This window comes from Saccopteryx leptura, chromosome 3, assembly GCF_036850995.1.
Source record: "Saccopteryx leptura isolate mSacLep1 chromosome 3, mSacLep1_pri_phased_curated, whole genome shotgun sequence".
Classification (NCBI taxonomy): Eukaryota; Metazoa; Chordata; class Mammalia; order Chiroptera; family Emballonuridae; genus Saccopteryx; species Saccopteryx leptura.
Window position 1 is genome coordinate 296,669,854 of NC_089505.1, and position 21,640 is coordinate 296,691,493.

A 21,640-nucleotide genomic window follows, 5' to 3' on the forward strand; every position below is an offset into this window, starting at 1 on the left:
CAAAGCCTAGAGTTCAAGTATGGCATTATGACAGCACTCTCGTGTCATGGAACATAAAAACTGAAGGCTGCCTTAGAGGAGGGAAGGATTGCTGGGCCCCATTGTCTTTCTCTACCCATATGGCATTACACAAATATATCACGTGTGGCCTGCTCTGCTCACCCACAAACAATGGCAATCTGAGCTGTCCCCACACGACAGATTCCTTTGATTTGGGTTAGCCCACGTTTTGAAACCATCTAATAATTATGGAGAATGGGATCTAGTCCTTGCTTTCAAGTAGGTTGTAACCTTGAGCTTCTACTAGCTAAGGAACTGCATTTCTTTGGGGGGTTTTTTCCCTTCATTTCACAAACATTAAATTTTTCTCTGTTTTGGTTCAGCACATTCTGATAATTCCCAAGTAAGAAATGTCTTTGAAAATATCAGATAATATGGCCCTGGCCAGTTGACTCAGTGGTAGAGCATCAACCCAGCATGTGGAAGTCCTGGGTCCAATTCCCCGCCAGAGCACACAGGAGAAGCGCCCATCTTGCTTCTCCACCTATCTCCCTCTCCTTTCTATTTCTCTCTTCTCCTCCCACAGCCAAGGCTCTATTGGAGCAAAGTTGGCCTGGGCTCTGAGGATGGCTCCGTGACCTCCGCCCCAGGTGCTAAAATAACTCTGGTTGCAACAGAACAACGCACCAGATGGGCAGAGTGTTTCCCCCTAGTGGGCGTGCTGGGTGGATCCCGGTTGGGCTCTTGTGGGAATCTGTCTCTCTGTCTCCCCACTTCTCACTTCAGAAAAATACAAGAGAGAGAGAGAGAGAAAATATCAGATAATATAAAATATCTAAAAATATCAGGTATACTTTGTCTTTATAATGTTAAGTGAATTTTCTAAGAAAATTTCACAGATAAAAAAAATTTATGAGCATGGGGAGCAAGTAGTCCTATTGCATTCAACTGCGTCTGCAAACTGTAGATTTTTGTTAGCTTGATCAGACCAGTCATCTCTTCGGCAGGAACCAGGTCCATGTACTAAATGCATACAAACTAATCTTTGAAACTAATGTGCCAAATGACACAAAGACACCTGCTGAAAACCCTGCTTTGATGAGGAAGATCTGCTCTAAGGAATACCGGGTTAAAAATCATGAAGCCACAACCTACATCACTATCCAACTGTCCCAGTGTTTTAAAGTTAGTTCATCACCATGGACCTGGGAATAAATGGACGACACCTGGATGCCCCTAAATTTGCTGAGATACACAACCTGTACCATAATTACATCTGCTAGGGCACAAGGCAGAGCAAGGATTCTCCACCAAGTCAGCCAGCCTGGTGAGACCAGAACATCCTGCTTTGTCTTTTTCTCGTGTCATCGACATCCCTGCCCCCCTTTTTTTTTGTATTTTTCTGAAGTTGGAAACGAGGAGGCAGTCAGACAGACTCCCGTATGCACCCAACTGGGATCCACCCAGCATGCCCACCAGGGGGCGATACTCTGCCCATCTGGGGCGTCGCTCTGTTGCAACCAGAGCCATTCTATTACCTGAGGCAGAGACCATAGAGCCATCCTCAACGCCCGGGCCAACTTTGCTCCAATGGAGCCTTGGCTGTGGTAGGGGAAGAGAGAGACAGAGAGAAAGGAGAGGGGGAGGGGTGGAGAAGCAGATGGGCGCTTCTCCTGTGTTCCCTGGCCTGGAATCAAACCTGGGACTCCTACACGCCAGGCCAACACTCTACCATTGAGCCAACTGGCCAGGGCCATTGACATCCCCTTTTGAAAGAAAAGACATGGAAGCGAATCTTACTCTGATGCCCTTGTTTTTCAGTAGAAACTGTACGTTGTTCCCAGAGGACAAATATGGCTCTGTTAAGACAGGTTTTCTTGGATTTGTTGTTGGTATAAAATATTGTTACGTCTGCAGCCAAGTTATCAGTACATCATACAAAGTAATAAAAATACAAGTCGTTCAAGAAAAACAGAGGTATGATAACAAATCCTTTGAGAAGTCATGGACCCACACCAGTCAATCTTGCAACAAATCCCTTAAACTGGAATATATCTGAGAACTGTCTTCTTTTCTGCTATTCTAGAACAGCACCACCTTCTAGAAACAGGGAAGAGTGTCATTTACCAGTGTACCTTTGAATGTCAATTACTATAGGAAAGTTCCTTCCTTTGTCACTTACTGCATAAAAAAAAGTTTTTTTCTTTTTCAAGGTGAGTGTCTTTCCATTGTACTGTACTTTTGCATTTTGGTTGACCTCATCATTTCTGAGAAGAGTTACGAAATTTTGGCTCCCTTTTGGAGCAGAAAATTATAACTACCTAATATCTCACTTGAAAGCCAGTGAAAATATAAATCCTAATCAGAAGAAAATAAAATAAAAGCCACTTTGGAATTCAGAAAAACACTCTATTTATCACTTTGCCATAGACTTAAATAGTGTCACTAAACTGGTGAAAACCGGGCGGGCCTCCTTTTGCTCCAGGCTCTGCAGAGGTGCGGCGCTGGCCTGGTTTTTGCAGGGCCGAGCCCTGGCTCTTTCTCAACCCCAAGCCTCAAGACGCTTTGAGGGAACACAACTAGTTCGAGTCACTAGTGCTAACTCAGAAGTAAAACTTGATCCCTGGTGCCCACACCCAAATCACACAACTTTTAATTGCACGTTTTGGCAGTAACTCCTGCTGAGACCTGATCTCGGCCTTATTAGCTGTCACTTGAGCACACACGTTATCTGTAAAGCCTTTCAAGTTACGTAGCTTCATTTCTGAATATATATTTGTGACTTGGATTCAGAATTAAAGGGGACTCTGAAAATCCTAGCGTTTGGAGGAATTATAGATGTCCACTACTTCAACTAAAGCCCATTCATGTTCCCTTAATACAGATAAATCCAGTCAGCACTAACATTCTGCTGGTTGCAGAAGCCCCATGTCCCCTTGCCATGTTTTAACAGCTCCGTTGAGGAGGAAAGTCATTATAACTATTGTGGAAATCTGCATCTCGTAATTTCTAGCTATTGGTCATAGTTTGAACCTCTAAAATAACAGAATGTTTCTGCTCATCAATGTTCCCATAGGATGCCTATAAGTATTTGATGATGATAGTTTATCTAAACAAAATAATGATTTGGAGGCCCTGGCTGGTTGGCTCAGCGGTAGAGCGTCGGCCTAGCGTGCGGAGGACCCGGGTTCGATTCCCGGCCAGAGCACATAGGAGAAGCGCCCATTTGCTTCTCCACCCCTCCGCTGCGCTTTCCTCTCTGTCTCTCTCTTCCCCTCCCGCAGCTGAAGCTCCATCGGAGCAAAGATGGCCTGGGCCCTGGGGATGGCTCTGTGGCCTCTGCCTCAGGCGCTAGAGTGGCTCTGGTCGCAACATGGCGATGCCCAGGATGGGCAGAGCATCGCCCCCTGGTGGGCAGAGCGTTGCCCCTGGTGGGCGTGCCGGGTGGATCCCGGTCGGGCGCATGCGGGAGTCTGTCTGACTGTCTCTCCCTGTTTCCAGCTTCAGAAAAATGAAAGAAAAAAAAAATAATGATTTGGAGACCCAAATATATGTACCATGCTTGAGAGAGAGAACTATAAATAAAATTCTATAAAATATACATATCATGCGTGTGTATGTGTGCATGTATATATGTATGTGTGTATATTTATATGTATATATAGAGAGAGAGAGTGAGTGAGAGAGAGAGTATATATAATATATATTATATAGAGATGGGGGAAACAGAGAGCTGGGATGATGTATCAATTATAGTAAAAATAATAGTAAAAAAGAACAATAATTCCAATCACATTTTCAATTTAGAATAAGCTAGAGGCTAGGAAGGACCAAATGAAAATGATTGCAACTTGTTTAACACAGTTAGTACAAAACATTCTGAACAAGAATCATTTCCACTCTATTAAACATAATTAGAATATTTGCATAATCCCACTGTAAGTGTTGCCTGAATGAAATTTTTCCAGAATAAGCAACCATATCTGTTATTAATCCTGGCTTATAAAAGTCCTCTTAAATTACTTGAATTAGGGTATCTCTAACTTAGAGAAGTTTGAACTCTGTCCATTTTAACCAGCATGCAGGTAGCGCTGGTTGAGTTCAGCAATGAAGAAGTGGATTTTGAGGGGGCCACACCATAGCTTTTAATCTTTTCTTTTATTATAAACAGAATTACCTGATTTGCTAACAAAGGAAATAAACTGAACCAACATAAGATGTTTTATTTTGGGCCTGACCTGTGGTGGCGCAGTGGATAAAGCGTCGACCTGCAAATGCTGAGGTTGCCGGTTCAAAACCCTGGGCTTGCCTGGTCAAGGCACATATGGGAGTTGATGCTTCCAGCTCCTCCCCCCTTCACTGTCTCTGTCTCTCTCTCTCCCTCTCTCTCCTCTCTAAAAATGAATAAATAAAATTAAAAAAAAAAAGATGTTTTATTTTGTTCTCAAGGATTTTACTCCATATAAGAATGTTCCACAAACACCATCTTAAGCCCCAGCAAATAACTGGTTTTCTTCAAATGTCTGATGCTGGTATTCTCTGTGGTCCCTGATCCTCTCTTCACAAGCTGAACTCACCGATATACCCATGCAGCTCACTCGGTGCTACAGTATATAATTCATGTCCCCCAGATGAGGACTTCCGATCTCTTCAACGACTTGCAATTGACCTTTTATCACTGAATACCTGTAGGAAAAGGTAAAGCAGAGAAGAGGGCAGGCCAATCATTAGACAGGCAAAAGGGCATTAGTATTACCAAAAAAAGGGACAAGGAAAAAAAATTTGTCATTTCGCATATAATTCCTGGAAAGGTGCGTGTAGAACAGGAATTGAGTGTCTGCTGTGTTACAGTTGAGCAGGGACCAGCGGTACACAGCCTAAGCGTTAAAATCTTAAAGTTTTAGTTTCTTACCTATAACAGGGATATAATAAGAAGTTTTAAATTTTCCTTTGGAAAAAAATAGCTTAACTCTAAAAAATATTTTCATTAGTTTCTCTCTTTGTGGTTTGTTTGTTACAACTTCAAAAAATACATCTCTCTGAAACTACTGATGAGAGATGGGAAGTTGTGGAATTAATATAGATCCTTCCCCTCTTGTGAGCCCAAAATATGCTTGAAATGATGTCATTTGTCTTAGGAACCTTGAATTCCATTTAAATTACACCCTGTTTCAACCACTGAGCTTTACAGGTAAAACAGAGAGACTTCAAGAACCTACTTTAGTCCAGCAGCCAGGAAAACAGAAGAATCTTACCTGTTTCTGACACTTCCTCCACAAAATTCTTTTGACCTAAAAGTACTAGAACTGACTTAATTTGATTAAACATGTATGAAACTACGGCGCTCCGAAATCTGAAATTAGTATAATTAAAACAAAATGCGAACTGTGCACCTCTGATACCATATTTTTTTTAATGTCACACTCCATCAGTTCTGTTTAATATCAGATCACAAAAGATATTTTCCATTTGTTAATTTCATTTTACATGTCCCTCATTGCTGGCCTCGAAGCAATTATATTTTAGAAAAAACTACTGAAGCAAGGAGCAAGGTCCAAAATAATCAAGTCGGCCAAGGTTGCTTCCACTCAACGATGAAACTGTTTCACTCTCAGAAATACTTAGCTGAATGACTGAGGGATTTAGAGAAAGGTTTCTATGTTCAGAATATTTTTGAATATGTAGCAAAGAGAAAGCTGCTTATTTCTAAACCGTATTGCAAAGATGAGTATCCTTTATGTAGAGCACATATTCGTAGCACGCATTGAAAATAAAATGAATAATTTGTCAGTTTTCACTACCTTTCATCCATGTGCCTCACAAACCACACACAGTTCTTGTCAGTGTATGCCTTAGATATTCTGTATAGACTTAGCATTAATTGAGAGTTTCAGAGAGGACCCAAGAATCTGACTTCTAGTTGGTGGTATTCAGCCTAACCTGTGATATTTTTGACTATTGGGTTGAGTCACATGAAACTGCTGCAGTTGCACATTAAAAAATGGTCATATCCTGACAATTCTGTATATGATATGCAAGCAGCCGATGAGTGTTGAATGCAGTCATTCTGGTGCTCCTGCAGACATTACAGGGCTCTTCTTCCTTTAAACCATTGTGAGGAGCAATTTTGCAGCCGTCATCTGACTTGGGGCTCATCTGCTTTCTTCTCTGTCTGTCCCCTAAACACTGACTCCTTTACTCTTTCAGTGAACAGCTTCTGTTGTACCCACACAACAGAAATCCATCTCGCCAAAATCACTGATGACCGCCCAGGAAATCGCCAAATCCAATGGCCCTTTTCTGTCGCCTCCACCTCCTGACAGGCCTGGATAATGTGATCACTCTCTGCCTTCTTTCATGTCCTTGTCACAGCATTGCTTGTTTATTGCCTTATCTCCAAATGTTCTCCTTCATCCATCACCTGAATGAAAGCATTCTATCTGTGTCCACTTTTTTTTTTTTTTTCTTGCTCAGTAGCTTGTACTTTTGTCCTAATCACCCTCACCCTAGCAAATGACTCCTTTCTGTTTTCTGGTCACTGGGACATTGACACAGGGCTTTACTCTTCCCTGTCACTGTCACCCCCATCTCTCCTTCCTTCATACTTGGTTGAGAGGTGTCCTCTTTCCCCACCATTAACCCCACCTTGTGCTATCGCCTGCCTTCTAACTATCTCAGGGACACTTCTCAATTAGCTCGTCACTTGGCCACATCCTCAACCTCTTCTTATAGGCTCTTTCCCCTCAGTAAACAAACTTGCTTGATTTTCTCCTGTGATATAAAGAAAATGATTGCTTGACTCTGTTACCCTTTAACTAAAATCAATTCCTTCAGGAAAAGTCCAGATTCTTTGCTATGACATGAAAAGCCCTAGGACCTGGCCTTGGTGGCCCTTCCCATCTTATGACCCACATTACTTTTCCCCACCCACCTTGTGGTCTGACTATGACAATTTCCAGATTGTTCCACCGAGCTCCAAATCTCCATGTACTTATTTATTTAACTAACACTTCCACAGAGCACATAGGTAGTCTAAGTAGTTTATATCTATTAAATCATTTAATCCTTATAACAACCCTATGTTGTGTGGACCATTATTATCCTCATGTTGTGGGTGAGAAAATTGACGCTCTGAGAAGGTAATGATTTGACCAATGTCACACAGCTGACAAATGTGAGAGCTAGGGTGCACATCTGGCCAAGGTGGCCCAAGACACATTGTTCTTGGCCCTGTGTCACAGGGAGCTAGGTTTATTTGTCTTGTCTCTCTCTGTCTGCAACATCCTCTCCTCACTTCCAGAGGGTCCTTCTCTGTCACACCTCGCCTGATCTTCACTCCTTCGGTGGACCCCTCTCCCCTGGGGACCCCCCTGTAATGAGATCAAACATACCTACACTTATTATGTACCTCCATTGAATATCAGCTCCCTAAAGTCTGTCCTTTATTAGTTCCTACAGTTTCCTCTGCTTCTGAATGTGGAGTGCTCCACGGTGAAAACCTTTGGGCTCCTTCTTTCCCTCTCCATACCTCTTGTCTCGGCGATTTCATCAGGCTGCAGACACCCACACTGTTATATCCTGTGCAGAGCTCCGTCCTGAATTCCAGACGTATACATCAAACAGCTTCCTGGTGACTTCACCTGGCTGTCTGATGAGCATCTTCCAGTTAACAGGTGCAAACAAAACCATGTCACCTGCTTCCTCCCACGAACCCTCCTCCATCCCATCTCTGTCTTCTCCATCCCAGCTGGTGACAACACCAGGCTTCCAATTGCTCAGAGCAAACACATTGGGTCACCTTTCAGTCCCCTTTTTCCCCTACACCCCACAATCAACCAGTCAACAAGTCCTGTTGGCTCAACTTTCAAAATAGATCCAGAATGCGGCCACTGCTCTCCACCCCCACTGCAATGCACCTGACTCACACCACGGTCATTGCTGGCCTGGATTGGCTTTCCGGGTGCTTCTCTTCCCGCCCATTACTTTTCTTTCCCAGCAGAAGCTCGAGTGACACTACTGGAACAAGTCAGGTCATGTCTCTCCTTCACTGAACCCCTCTAAATAGGTTCTGCTTTCATGCTCAGTGAAAACCAAAGTCACAGCAGCAGCCTGCATGTCCTGTGTGAGCTGGTCCCTATGACCTCCACGACTTCTCTACTTACACTCTCCCTTGCTTATTTGCTAGAAAAACTGTCCTTCTTGCTATTTCTCCAGAGCTCTGGGTACAGCCCACCACAGGACCTTTGCATCAGCGTTCCTGCCGCAGCTTGCCACTCTGCCCCAAGCACTGGCTTCTGCACACCCTCACTCCTTTATCTGCATCTGCTCTTTGTGCAAATGTTATTCTCTCAGCGAGGACTTCCTTGACCACACTACTGAAAATGGAAAGCTCCTACCTCTCATTTTCCTTGCCTTGCTTTCCAGCCTTACCATTTACGAATCACCATCCGACAGTATACAATTTATTTCTTAATTTTATGTTCTCCTCACTAGGATCTGAATTTCACATAAGTCAGCTGTTCCAATCCCAGCACTAGGCAGAGCCTATTTATAATTAAGCACTCCAAAAAGGTTGTTTGTCATTCTCCTTGGAGCTTAGAACTCAGTAGCTGTTTGATAAATGTTATTGAATGGATCAGTAAATCTGTGATGGGGTATATTTCCTTTTGATCAGAAAGCTAAGCTATTCCAAAATCTCTGTAAAGATAACTCTATGCTCTATTTCAATCCAACCCCCTATTCCAAACCTTGCAGATGCAATACCAACAGTGTCTCATTCATCTCCTCCTAGATAGCATAGAGCCTCCAACAGTCTGAAGTTAACTTCATCTCTGGACACTAAGCTTCTCCTCCCACAAGCTCAACTAGCTTTCTAATTTTTTAAATTCATGCTTAAGACCTTATCATCCCTTAGTCCCCAGTTATTTTTTTTAATCCACTGGCTTATATACTGCTAAATCCAAATAATTATCAAAACCTGAGAGCATACCCATGCAATGTTTCTATGGTCTGTCTTTTTTTCCTGTTATTCTCACTGACAAGGCCCCCATCAGACCTTGACTATCTCTTTATTTTGTCAATTCAATAATTCACTCAGTTCTCCACCCATCTCTTCATCCATCAGCAAACCTTTATGAAGTCCCCATGAACTACGTACCTGGCCCACGTTGTACAGAATGTGCTATGAAAATTGTTTCCTTGACCAAGAAAAACATCAGTCCATAGAGCACACTGATACAGTCTCTTCTGTTTCAATGCTTTAAGTGTATTGTTGACATGAGTTTGTATGACTAGATGAACAAAGTCGAGTTCTGAATCCCAGCCAGTCAAAACCCCTTCACATCTTGCTGGGATGAAGACAGGGGTCTAACATAGTCCACTTGCCACTTGTTTGCTAGTCCTTCAACCTGGGACCATGTTCCACTGTGTCTTGTAAACATGTCTCTCCTGCTGACAAAATGGACATTTATGATTAACATAGTCTGCCCTTCTTATAGCACTACACAATAAGGGACATCATTCAGCTCAGTGACACATGACTCAGTTCTTCCTGTGACCACCTATAGCATGCACCCAAGAGGCCAATTGTAGGGGACACACCAAAGTATCTACCTGTCGGTCTCAGTTTCTCTCAATCTTGGTAAGGGGCTATGTTCTGTATTAGTTGATATATTTACATGCTAGTAATATGTTAGATATATTTAAATACCTCTCCCCAGAAGCTTATGTTTAATGAGAATAGGATCTCTGTGTTAGTGATCTCATGTTATTTCAACATTGTTTGGTCATATTAGGGGGTCTGTGAATGTTGAAAGTAATAAAATGAAATTGCTTTTCAAATTACACTCATTTCAAACATATCATCTAGCTGTTTTAGCATTAGAAAGAACTGTATATAGTAACACAGAGAGTAGGGACAATATATGCAAACAATACTATTTTACTCAAGGATGAGTCATGAGGTCATTCTTTCTTTGATTTGACCAAGGAGGAAAATTTTCCCTGAAATGTAAGGATTACAATTATAACACTAGCGCCCTCTATTGATCACTTTAGAAATGGTATGGCACTTGAACTTAATTTACAGCAGCCATGCAAATAGTAGACACCCCACCCAAAGTAAAATATTGATTAAATTGGAATAAACCAATAAAGATACATTTGAAATTTTTATATATTCTGAATATATAAGAACGAAATCATATGGTATTAAGTGGTCATTTCATACAGTGCCTTCTTTCTTGTTGATTATTATGATCAAGAAACAGGCTGTGTTGAGGAGAATCAATAATAACAGAGTTAACATAAACATATGACTTCGTACTCTTTGAAAATAATGTCTGTCAAGCTTCAGTCTGCATACAGTGGATCTGGGCAAGTAGAGCCCCAGCTTTGGCAACCACCGGGAATCCTGAGAAAGGCTCGATAAAAATGGATTGCTGGCTTCAACCCACAGCATTTTTGAGCCAATAGGTCTGTGTTGGAGCTAATAATGTGCACTTATCATATTCTGAGAACCACGACGCTGGACCATGCCACTGAATGTGATCTACCAGCCAGTGGCATGAGCTTCACCTGGGAGATTAGAAAGACCCCAAATCTCAGGCAGTCCCACCAGAACTACCTAATCAGAATCTTCTCTCTGAAATAACTCCTGAGTGACTTTTATGTACAGTTGAGGGTGAGAGGCATCCAGCCCTTCTACTTTTTTGGTAAAGGGCTAAAGAGTAAACACTTGAAGGTTTACAGACCCTGTAGTCTCTGCCACAACTGCTCAACTCCGCCATCTGAGCACAAAAGCAGCCATACACTGAGTGTGGCTGTGTGCCAATAAAACTTCTTTAAAAAAAATAAGCAGTGGGCCAGTTTTGGCCCACTGGTCATAGTTCATTAACTTTTGGCTTAGAATGAATGTTTACATTTTTTTAAATGTAGTTTTACCTCTCACTGTTTCTGTTTCAATAGTTCTAGCATTGGACCTGCTATTTATATTTTTTAAAAGCACTGGAGGAAATTTTCATTCAAGTGGTCAGCAAACCAGACTTTAAGAAACACTTTGAGCTCTTATTTTTATTTGTAGTATATAATTGTTTATTAGGTATTTGTGATTGTCTTTTACATTACTCATAGAAAGGAAAATAAAGTTCTCTGATCTATTCTTCTTTAAAACAACACCTTCCATCTTCGGCCACATGTTTCTCACACGAGGGTTGGGCTGGTACAAATTGCATGTATTTTGCCCCAACAGGGCAAACTGAGCGCCACGAGGAGGCTCAGCTTCAGAAAGATTGCCGCTGCTCTTATTGTCTCGTAAGGAAAGGGAGCCGACTGCATGCACGCTTAAGCAGGAAGCTCATTATAGAAGAAAATTAGAAGCACTGAGAAGAGTGAACTCTTCTCTTTTATTGCATTTATACTCTTTTCAAACCCAAACTCAACTGCTCTAGCTAAACCCTCCAGGGAATAACTTTATGATTAAAGCAAAAATAAATAAATAATAAAAGTCTTGGGCAGTTGCTTTCTCTCAAGTGTCTATTAAGCAGAGGAAGGGGAGGAATACAAAAACAGTATGAGATGGACTTCCTTCTCTTTCTCCAAATGGCTAGTTGATTCCTTCATAAAAATAAAATGTGAGTTTACCTTTCCATCCCAACAATCCATCCCTTCTCAGCACCAGAAGTTGTTGACTACTTCACATTTTGTGGTATGTCTTAAGTTTTTATTTCTACTCTTATAGAAGGAGCATTTTAAAGACACACGTGATCAGGATTTCTTTTTACCAACAGTTGTGTTTCTTTAACCACTCTGGGGTGGGGGATAATTGCTCATTGTACAATTATTCATGACTTATAGGAACAGTAGTACTTGTATTTTAAAACCTCAAATACACCTTTTGAAGACTAACACTAAATTTACTCAAAATGTTGATGAATTTTGCATATGCCATTATTTTAACTGCCATTTGGAAAAATAGTTCAATAAAATAGTATATATATTATATGTGTGTTTGTATACTCCTGAGTTAAATAAATATGAAAAATAATTTATTATCCTAACATTTATTTGTAAATAGATACAGAGAAAATTTAGATAAAAATTAATCAAAAGTAAAACAAAGGCAATAAAGATGAGAAATATTCTAACAATTGTTTAAAATTTCAAAATTAATAAAAATGAAGAGGTAAATCTTGAAAAGAAATCATGAATAAGATGTCTGGTTATTTAATAATCAAATTACTGAAAGAGAAGAAAATCATATTGACACACTGAAAAAACAATATAAATTTCTTGCCGACTTCTTTAGGAAATACCAACGTTGATGAAGATAACATAAGGTTCACAGCACGCTGCTGCCAAAGGGTCAGTGACAGAAAGCAGGGCAATGAATGCTGCCAGTGCAAGAGGGTTTGAAGTTGGTCACGGCTTGAGTAAAATGGAAATGCTCAGAGGTCGTACCAATTGTCACCTGAAGAAGTGACGGAAGAAGCCATGACATATCATGGGGAAAGGGCAGTCTCTGCCTACATGGTGTTGGGAAAGAGGGACAGCCCCGTGCAAAATAGTGAAGCGAAACTACCACTTTAGACCGTGCACAAAACTAACTCAAAATGGATGAAAGACACGAATGTAAGACCTGACGCCATAAAGCTCCTAGAAGAAAACAAGCGGTGAGCTCCTTGACATAGGTCTTGGAGATGACATTTTTTAGATCTGACTCCAAAAGCAAAGGCAGCCAAAGCAACAAGAAATAAGTGGGACAACATCAAACGGAAAACCTCTTGTTCAGAAAAGTAAACCGTCAACAAAATAAAAAGGCAGCCCAGTGAGCGGAAGGAAACAGCCGCGAGTCGTACACCTGGTGAGGGTTCAATATTCAAAATAGATGAAGAACTCCTGTAACTCTATAGCAAAAAACAACCAATTCAATTTAAAAAAACGGGTAGAGGATCTTAATAGACATTTTTCCAAAGACACATAGATGGTCCACAGCACATGAAAAAATGCTCAACACCACTAATCAGCAGGGAAATGCAAATCAAAAGCACGCTGAGATGACACCTTACCCCTAATAGAATGGATGTTATCAAATAGGAAATATTGGTGAGGAGGGGGAAAAAGGGAACTCTCATGCATTGTTGGTGGGAATATAAATTGGTGCAGCCACTATGGAAAACAATATGAAGGTTTCTGAAAATTTTAAAAATAGAGCTATCATAGGTAAGATCTCACTTTGTCTGGAGCAATTAGCTGCAGAGATGCCCTCAGTCCACGGTTCTCCCTTCTGGAGTAAAGAATAAATTTTATAGCATCATTCTACACAACTTTGTTTATCACACACTGTCCCGTAAACCCTGACTTTTTTTTTTTAAGTTAGAGTGAGACAGAGAGAGACAGAGGAACAGATAGGAACAGACAGACAGGAAGGAGATGGTTGCGGTGCCTTAGTTGTTCATTGATTGCTTTCTCATATGTGCCTTGACTAGGGGGCTGCAGCTGAATCAGTGACCCCTTGCTCAAGCCAGTGACCTTGGGCTTCAAGCCAGCAACCATGGGGTCCTGTCTATGATCCCACACACAAGCCAGTGACTCTGCGCTCAAGCCAGTGACCCCACACTCAAGCCAGTGATCTCAGGGTTTCGAACCTGGGTCCTCAGCATCCCAGGCCAACACTCTATCCATTGTACACCACCTGGTCAGGCTTCTTTCCTTTCTTCTCTTCTCTTCTCTTTCCTTTCCTTTTCTTTTCTTTTATCATTTTGTAACACAAGTGCCTGACTTAAGCTTTGATTTTGGAGGTACTCACTTCAAATCTGGCTATCTCAAATAAGCACATGGCCGGCCACAGGACTAGATACGGGAGGCTCAAGCTGCTTCCTCTCACTGAGGTACCTTTGTTTTAGAGATCTTGGTCCATCCCAATAACTGACCGTGTGACTATATAATTTTTTTCCTTCTTATGCTGTAAATTCCTGCTCTATTATTTTAAATTTACCAGTGAAGAGTGAGCGACAGAAATCCAAGGACTACACCCTCCACCCCAGTGAAAGCAGAACCCTATGTCCATGCTCACCCTCTCTCTGTTGCTCTCTCTCTCTCTCTCCAGGTGTGTTGGCCCAGGTGTGCTGTGTCATTTCCAGGCCTCATAAATAATGAACCTGCATCTTTTCGGTTTCCTGATGATTATTGCTAAAGGACATCTTGCAATTAAAATAAGAACCACAGGGCTGCTCTAGCCACTAGCTTGGTTAGTAATGGACTGAGACCAATGCACCTCACACATCTCATAGATTCAGGCATTGTTCCTGGCACTGGGCATCCACACTGGGCATCCAAGGAGCAAGACACAGTTAATCAAGCTTTTCATCGGACCTCATTAAGTAGGACCCAAACGCATACCCGATGTGATCTACGGCCAATTCCTTAGGACAGACAGGCAAGGTTGAAGGAATGTATAGTTGTTGACTCTTCTGCAAAGGATGTGTTTTTCATGGAAGTAAAATCACTGCCTAGGAAGAGGAATGGAAAAGAGAAATTACCCCAAGGTGAAGATGAAGATTAATTGCTTGTTTCTTCCTCTGAGATGCTTCCGTCAAGCATGAAACACTTCATCTTCAGGGACCTGACATTTTTAATTAACTTACATGTACGTCCTCATGTTATAATATACTTTTTCTTCTGATTAAAAAATATATATTCTTTGTAAGTAGCTTGGGGCCATATTGGGAACAAAAAACAGACGGGTGGATAGGATATTATGGCAGCTGAAAACGCCTTTGTCTCACTTCATGATTTTGCTGAAAAACACCTAAAATCTCTTCCCCTCTCTTTCTCTCTATTCCATTAAAAATATTTCTGTTGCATTTTTTTTAACCATTCAATAAGCAACCTCACACTTTTATTTATTTAAACAAAATCCTCTGAGGTTATTTTAGAAAACTGATGGTTTCATTTAAGCTCCTACTTTTAAGAGACAAGTGTTTTTGTGGCAGTTTTCAAGGAAAGCTTAGAAATCTCCCTGCTATTTGTAAATCTCATCAAGATTATCACAGTGGGAGCCAAGCCCTATCTCGATTTGCATATAATTTTCTACGTTGCTAATAACGGGCAACTGTTAAGAACTCATCATCCCAGCTTGGCTGTCCCTGCTGTTCTGAGCTGGGTAGAAGATAATTGCAGCTTAAAGTCTTAGGAAAGGGAGAGAGAAAGATGTAGTAGTATTCCCTTTGTAGATAACAGGGACAGTAATAAGAAAGAATTATGTAACTGTAGCTTCTGCATCATTTATCTTGTGTCACAGTAACACAAGGCTTGAAGTGAAGGTTTTGGTCATGACTTAACCTGAGTGTTAAGATGCACCAGTTAAAGTCTCATTGAATAAAATTTAACTCACTGACTCTCCTCTCAAAGATGGAAGAGAAGGGAACTGTTTATCACACCATGGCACTCCATAGTCCCGGGAGGTCCAGGCAAGCAGAGACCCCGTGGAAGAAAAACAGCAAGGCATTTCCTAGGAAGCAGGGCCTCCGCTCCCCGTGGCTGGCTGTGACGAGCAGCAGATGGCCTGGGCAGCATGCCGATGGTGCCAGACGGCAGCTCGTGAGTGTGCCGCCCAAACCTGCCATGGAGAATGGTGCCAATAAGTTAGGCAAGGGGAAGTGATGACTTCTTATGATGTGGTTCTTTGCTTTATGCATGTCTGGAGTGGAATAAAATGGCAGAAGGACAGATGTGAGAATAAAGTGGGATAAGCTCTTCATCTCTCTGCTCGAGCCAGAAGCTCAAGAAAACTGCTCTGGTTGCTAAACCATCAAGACTATGGATATTTGAGATTAAGGACCCCAAACGGTGCATGATCTAGTCATTCTCAACAGAAAGTTCTGAACAGACTCTTCTCCAAAGAGGACAGAGGCAGATAGCCAAAAGACATATGAAAAGATGCTCGATGTCACTAATCATCAGAGAAATGCAAGTTAAAACCACAATGAGGGGGCCCTGGTCGATTGGCTCAGTGGTAGAGTGTCGGCCTGGTGTGTAGGAGTCCTGGGTTCGATTCCCGGCCAGGGCACACAGAAGAAGCACCCATCTGCTTCTCCACCCTTCCCCCTCTCCTTCCTCTCTGTCTCTCTCTTCTCCTCCCACAGCCAAGGCTCCATTGGAGCAAAGACGGCCTGGGCGCTGAGGATGGCTCTATGGCCTCTGCCTCAGGCACTAGAATGGCTCTGGTTGCAACAGAGCAACACCCCAGATGGGCAGAGCATCGCCTCATGGTGGGCATGCCAGGTGGATCCCAGTCGGGCGCATGTGGGAGTCTGTCTGACTGCCTCCCCGTTTCCAACTTCAGAAAAATACAAAAAAAAAAACCCACAATGAGATATCACCTCACACCTGTCAGAATGGCTACCATAAATAAATCAACAAACAAGTGCTGGTAAGGGTGTGGAGAAAAGGGAGCCCTCCTGCACTGTTGGAGGGAATGCAGGTGGGTACAGTCACTATGGAAAGTAGTATGGAGGTTCCTCAAAAAATTAAAAATGTAACTGCCTTTTGACTCAGCAGCAATTCCACTTCTGGGTATTTATCCAAAGAAAACAAAAACACTAATTTGAAAAGACATATTCATCTCAATGTTCATTGAAGTATTATTAACAATAGCTAAGATATGGAGGAAATCCAAGTGTCCATCAGTAGATGAGTGGATAAAGAAGTAATGGTGTAGATATGCAATGGAATATTATTTGGTCATGAAAAGAAAGAAATCTTGCCATTTGCAACAACAGGGATAGACCTAGAGGGTAGTGCGCTGAGGGAAATAGTCAGACAGAGAAAGATAAATACTTATGATTTCACTTACATGTGATATCTAAAAAAAATTAAAAATACAAACAAGCTAAATGACTAAATTTTGATGACTCTGTTATTCAATGAAATTTTTCTTTTTAGAATTATGTTCTTAGTTCACATGCAGAACAGTAGGGAAATACTTTCAATATATTAAATTTTAAAATCAGGGAATAGAACTACAAATAGACAGGATCACAACCACATAATAAAAATGATGTGTGGACAAAATACTAAATATAATACATCAAATATTAATAATATTTGGGTTGTGGATCCATGATTTTTTTTAACTTTTCAGTCATTTCCAAATGTTCTTTAATGAAACTATTCTTTGCTTTTTTTTTTTTCTTGTATTTTTCTGAAGTGAGAAGCGGGGAGGCAGAGAGACAGACTCCTGCATGTGCCTGACTGGGATCCACCCAGCATGCCCACTAGGGGGTGATGCTCTGCCCATCTGGGGCATCACTCCATTGCAACTGGAGCCATTCTAGCACCTGAGGCAGAGGCCAAGGAACCATCCTCAGCACCTGGGCCAACTTTGCTCCAGTGGAGCCTTGGCTGTGGGAGGGGAAGAGAGAGATAGAAAGAAAGGAGAGGGGGAAGGGTGGAGAAGCACCCTGTGTGCCCCAGCCAGGAATCAAACCCGGGACTTCCACACACCGGGCTGATGCTCTAACACTGAGCCAACTGGCCAGGGCAGAACTTATTCTTATTATTATAAAAATATTACTTAATTTTTTAAATCTGAAGCATATTTTTGTGGATTAACCCTGCCGATTGAAACCACTAAGCCAACTGAGTCCAACCTACATGAGAAGACTCTATGAGGAAAGAAGGAAAGGACTTTAAGGCCACAACTAATCACATGACTGATTAAAATAACTCTCCTTCTGCCTTCTTTAAAAGTCCCTCTAAGACATTCATTCACAAAGCTTCTATGTCAATTCAGCAAGCTTCTGTGATACACCAACCATGTACAGTCCTCACATTGGGCATGGGAGGTGGGGAGACAAGATACAAGGACAATACACAGGACCTCACGGCGGGCAGGGCAGTCCGGACACGTGGCGGCACACCCCAATCTGCAATGCCCCGTGCTCTGATCCAGTCCGGGCCATGGGCCAGGTGGGACTGAGCTGGGCTTCATGGCACTGGCAGGCTGGGTGCAGAAGCCGACCTGTGACCTGGAGTAAAGGACTGTGAAGTGCACAAATGCGAGGGAAAATACCCCAGAAAGGGGAAAAGCATTAGAGTGCACGTAGAGCCCTGAGTGGTCTGCCGGGATGGGAACGGTCAGGAAAGGTGAGGACAGACTTGGACTGAGATGTGTGGTTGCAGTAATGCACTTGTTGGCTGTGTCTACAAAAAGCCTGAATAAACCTGATCTTCTTCCAACCTTTAGATAATGTGCACTTAACTTATTTTGAAATGTTCAGAAATCCATAACTTGATTTCCCCGAGTTATGGACTACAGAAATAGTATTGGCCTATCTCTGTGTTCAGTTCTGGACTTGCATACTTATCATTGTAATTGTAACTGTACCAACAGTATCAGATCTTTATCCAAGGATGACCTGTGCCAGGCCCTCTGCTAAGTGTTTTTCCGCGTGTTATTGCTAAAGAGACTCATGAAAACCATCAGAGATGGGTCCTTATCCCCATTCAATAGATGAATAAACTGAGTTACAAAAATAATAAATACTTTTACCAAGGTTACACATATAATAGGAAAGAAGGAAAGGACTTTAAGGCCACAACTAATCACATGACTGATTAAAATAACTCTCAGAGGCTGAGCGGACCAAACTACCATATTTCCCCATGTTTAAGATGCACCCTTTTTTGAAATTTTTGGGGTCAGAAAACTGAGTGCGTCTTATACAGTGGTTGTGGCATTTCAAATGCCATAGATGGAACTGAGGATGAGGCAATATATGAAGACAGTGATTTGTCATCAGACACAGATGAGAACAAACTAATGGATGGGAGTTTTTTGTTTTTTTGTTTTTTTGTTTGTTTTTTTTTTAATTTTTTTTTTTATTCATTTTAGAGAGGAGAGAGAGACAGAGAGAGAGAGAGAGACAGGGGGGAGGAGCTGGAAGCATCAACTCCCACACGTGCCTTGACCAGGCAAGCCCAGGGTTTCGAACCAGCGACCTCAGCATTTCCAGGTCGACGCCCCATCCACTGCACCACCACAGGTCAGGCTGGATGGGAGTTTTGACAGTGATGAGGAGTTGTATGAGTTTTATGATGAATAAAACTTGAGTTCAATAACTTTATGTAATACTTTTTTTTTTCAAATTTTGGGCCCCCAAGTTAAGGTGCGTCTCATATATGGGAGTGTCTTATACATGGGGTAATACGGTAGGTAGGGCCCTACAGGTGTAGTTCAATAGGTAGTCACTAGATGGCAGAACCAGCCCAGTTTGCACAAGTGTGAACTTCGTGTGATCTGATCTTGGAAGCTGTTCTGGGATCCAGCAATGGATAGAAATAGCTCTTTCTCTTTCAATGAAGCTGATCACGACAGAAATAACACTCTTCCATACCCAGGGAAGCTTTTAAGGGAAAAACTTTCATGTTCAAAATTAAGACTCTCAAACACAATCAAAGTGTTTCCCACCTTATTTAGAAATACATAATCTACAAAAGAAAACCAAACAGGATGTATGTCTTCTCATTTTGTGTTTCACAGAAAAGGCAGCCACTCTAAGCTTGGTTTATTTAGTTGAAGCTATGTCTGGTTTTAAGTAGCCATACCTCTGTCAGCTACTGTAAAGGTAGACAGTATACCTTTCTTTTTAGGCAATGAAAACCTCTTAAACACTAAGAGAGTCAGGCTTAGGCACCATTTGTCTACCCCGGTTGACTTCCTCATTTTCCTTCACCTGTCAGATTTGCAGCTATTTAACTTAGGTTTAATAGGTACAAATATATTATAAAGATCATTAAAAAGAGACATTGTCCAAAAAATAAATTTAAGAGGCAGAACCTGACTTTACCATCTGTTATTCCATCCTTTAGTCTGAGTTGAAATAAAAACTCAAGCAACCAGCCTGACCAGGCGGTGGCACAGTGGATAGAGCGTCAGACTGGGATGCGGAAGACCCAGGTTCGAGACCCCGAGGTTGCCAGTTTGAGCGCGGGCTTATCTGGCTTGAGCAAAAAGCTCGCCAGCTTGGATCCAAGGTCGCTGGCTCGAGCAAGGGGTTATTTGGTCTGCTGAAGGCCCACAGTCAAGGCACATATGAGAAAGCAATCAGTGAACAACTAAGGTGTCGCAATGCGCAATGGAAAACTAATGATTGATGCTTCTCATCTCTCCATTCCTGTCTGTCTGTCCCTGTCTATCCCTCACTCTGACTCTCTCTCTGTCTCTGTAAAAACAAACAAACAAACAAACAAAAAACAAAACTCAAGCAACCAGATGCTCAAAGACCTACAATCATTATATCTATTAATAGCACTGACCCCAGTGACATTCACTATGAGAGGATTTCCTGCCCGGCTTATCAGCGTGTCTAGATCAAAGGGATGCTCTTAGAATCCTTGGATGGAACACAGGCTGTATCCAAATCACCAGATACTGGGACCTTTGTGAAAACGAAGGGTTCACGATGGGGACACTCTGCATGTCTAAGGGACATGTCAGGCCAAGGCCCATCGTGTTCAGATTGCAGCTGCCCTCCCCACACACCATAGAAATTCTTGACTCCTCATTTCCTGTGTCATAGAAAGAGCACTAACCCTGCAGGAACTCACTTCCCCTCTCTTGCCCCCAGTCCTACTTAAAAGGAAAAAACCCTACTCCACTACTCCAAAAACATGCCACTGAAGGACACAAAGAAGAATCTGTAATTCCCAAATGTGAAATGAGAAGCAGCATTCAGAGCCGCGTGGGGTGAAACAGAAAGTCAGCACCAAACATTTTTTTTGAATTAAATTTACTAGGGTGATGTTGGTTAAAAACATTGCATGTTTCAGGTGTACAGTTCTCTAACACATCAACCGTGGCCTGCAGCTGCGTGGCAGGCTCACCGCCCAAAGTCCCGTCCCCTTCCGTCACCATAGATTTGACCCCCTTTTACTCTCATCTTCCCCGTCGCCTCCTTCCCTCTGGAGACTTTCATACTGTTGCCTGTGTCTGCGGGTTTGTTTGTTTTGTTTGTTTGCCAAACGTTTTCTTGTTTTTAGGTTTTAACCAGTTTGAGTAAAACTGCTGGGAACATCCAAACACGAGCCTGCATGAATACGCCTTCATTTGTCTTGGGTAAATTCGGGGAGTGAGATCGCTAGGTCGTCTGGTAAACGTGTGTGCAACTCTATAAGCGCCTGGGCCACAGTTCAGACATGGAGGTTGAAGAGCAGGTGGCTCTTCATTCTAAAGCCATGTGCCTGCAATGTCCTGGAGCCAAGGGCCTGTCCCACACAGAAGAGCCGGGCCACTGCTCCATCTCTGGGGAGTCAGGCGTTACTGTCTTTTGTATCTTGTTGTTGGTAAAGAGCAATGAGATTCCCAGGTGTGTACCTGAGCCTGAGACGATAAAGCTGTCAAGCACTACCTCTGCACCGCCTTAGCCCAGGAGCCGAAGGCCCAGCTACCCTGCATCTTACCAGCAACTCTGCCCTGGGCTCTCAGGTGCCAGAGCCTCTCGGAATAAAGCTGACCCAGGCTCCGCTCTGTCAGGGCTTCTCCCAAGGACACAGCCAGGCAGAAGAAATATTCAAGGCACCAGATCCTCTTGCCATGCATTTTCCAAGTGCTCCCCTCGTGACCTCAGCAGCGAACATCTGC

General features: G+C 42.3%; 1 long non-coding RNA gene across 1 annotated transcript; it reads right to left on the bottom strand.

The window, feature by feature from the left end:
* Positions 1-4,505: 4,505 nt before the first annotated feature.
* Positions 4,506-9,430, bottom strand: LOC136397984 (uncharacterized). Its single transcript, XR_010749959.1, has 3 exons — positions 9,158-9,430; positions 7,529-7,648; positions 4,506-4,686 (listed from the first exon to the last, which is right to left on the bottom strand). It is a non-coding gene; the product is annotated as an uncharacterized lncRNA (long non-coding RNA).
* Positions 9,431-21,640: the final 12,210 nt, after the last annotated feature.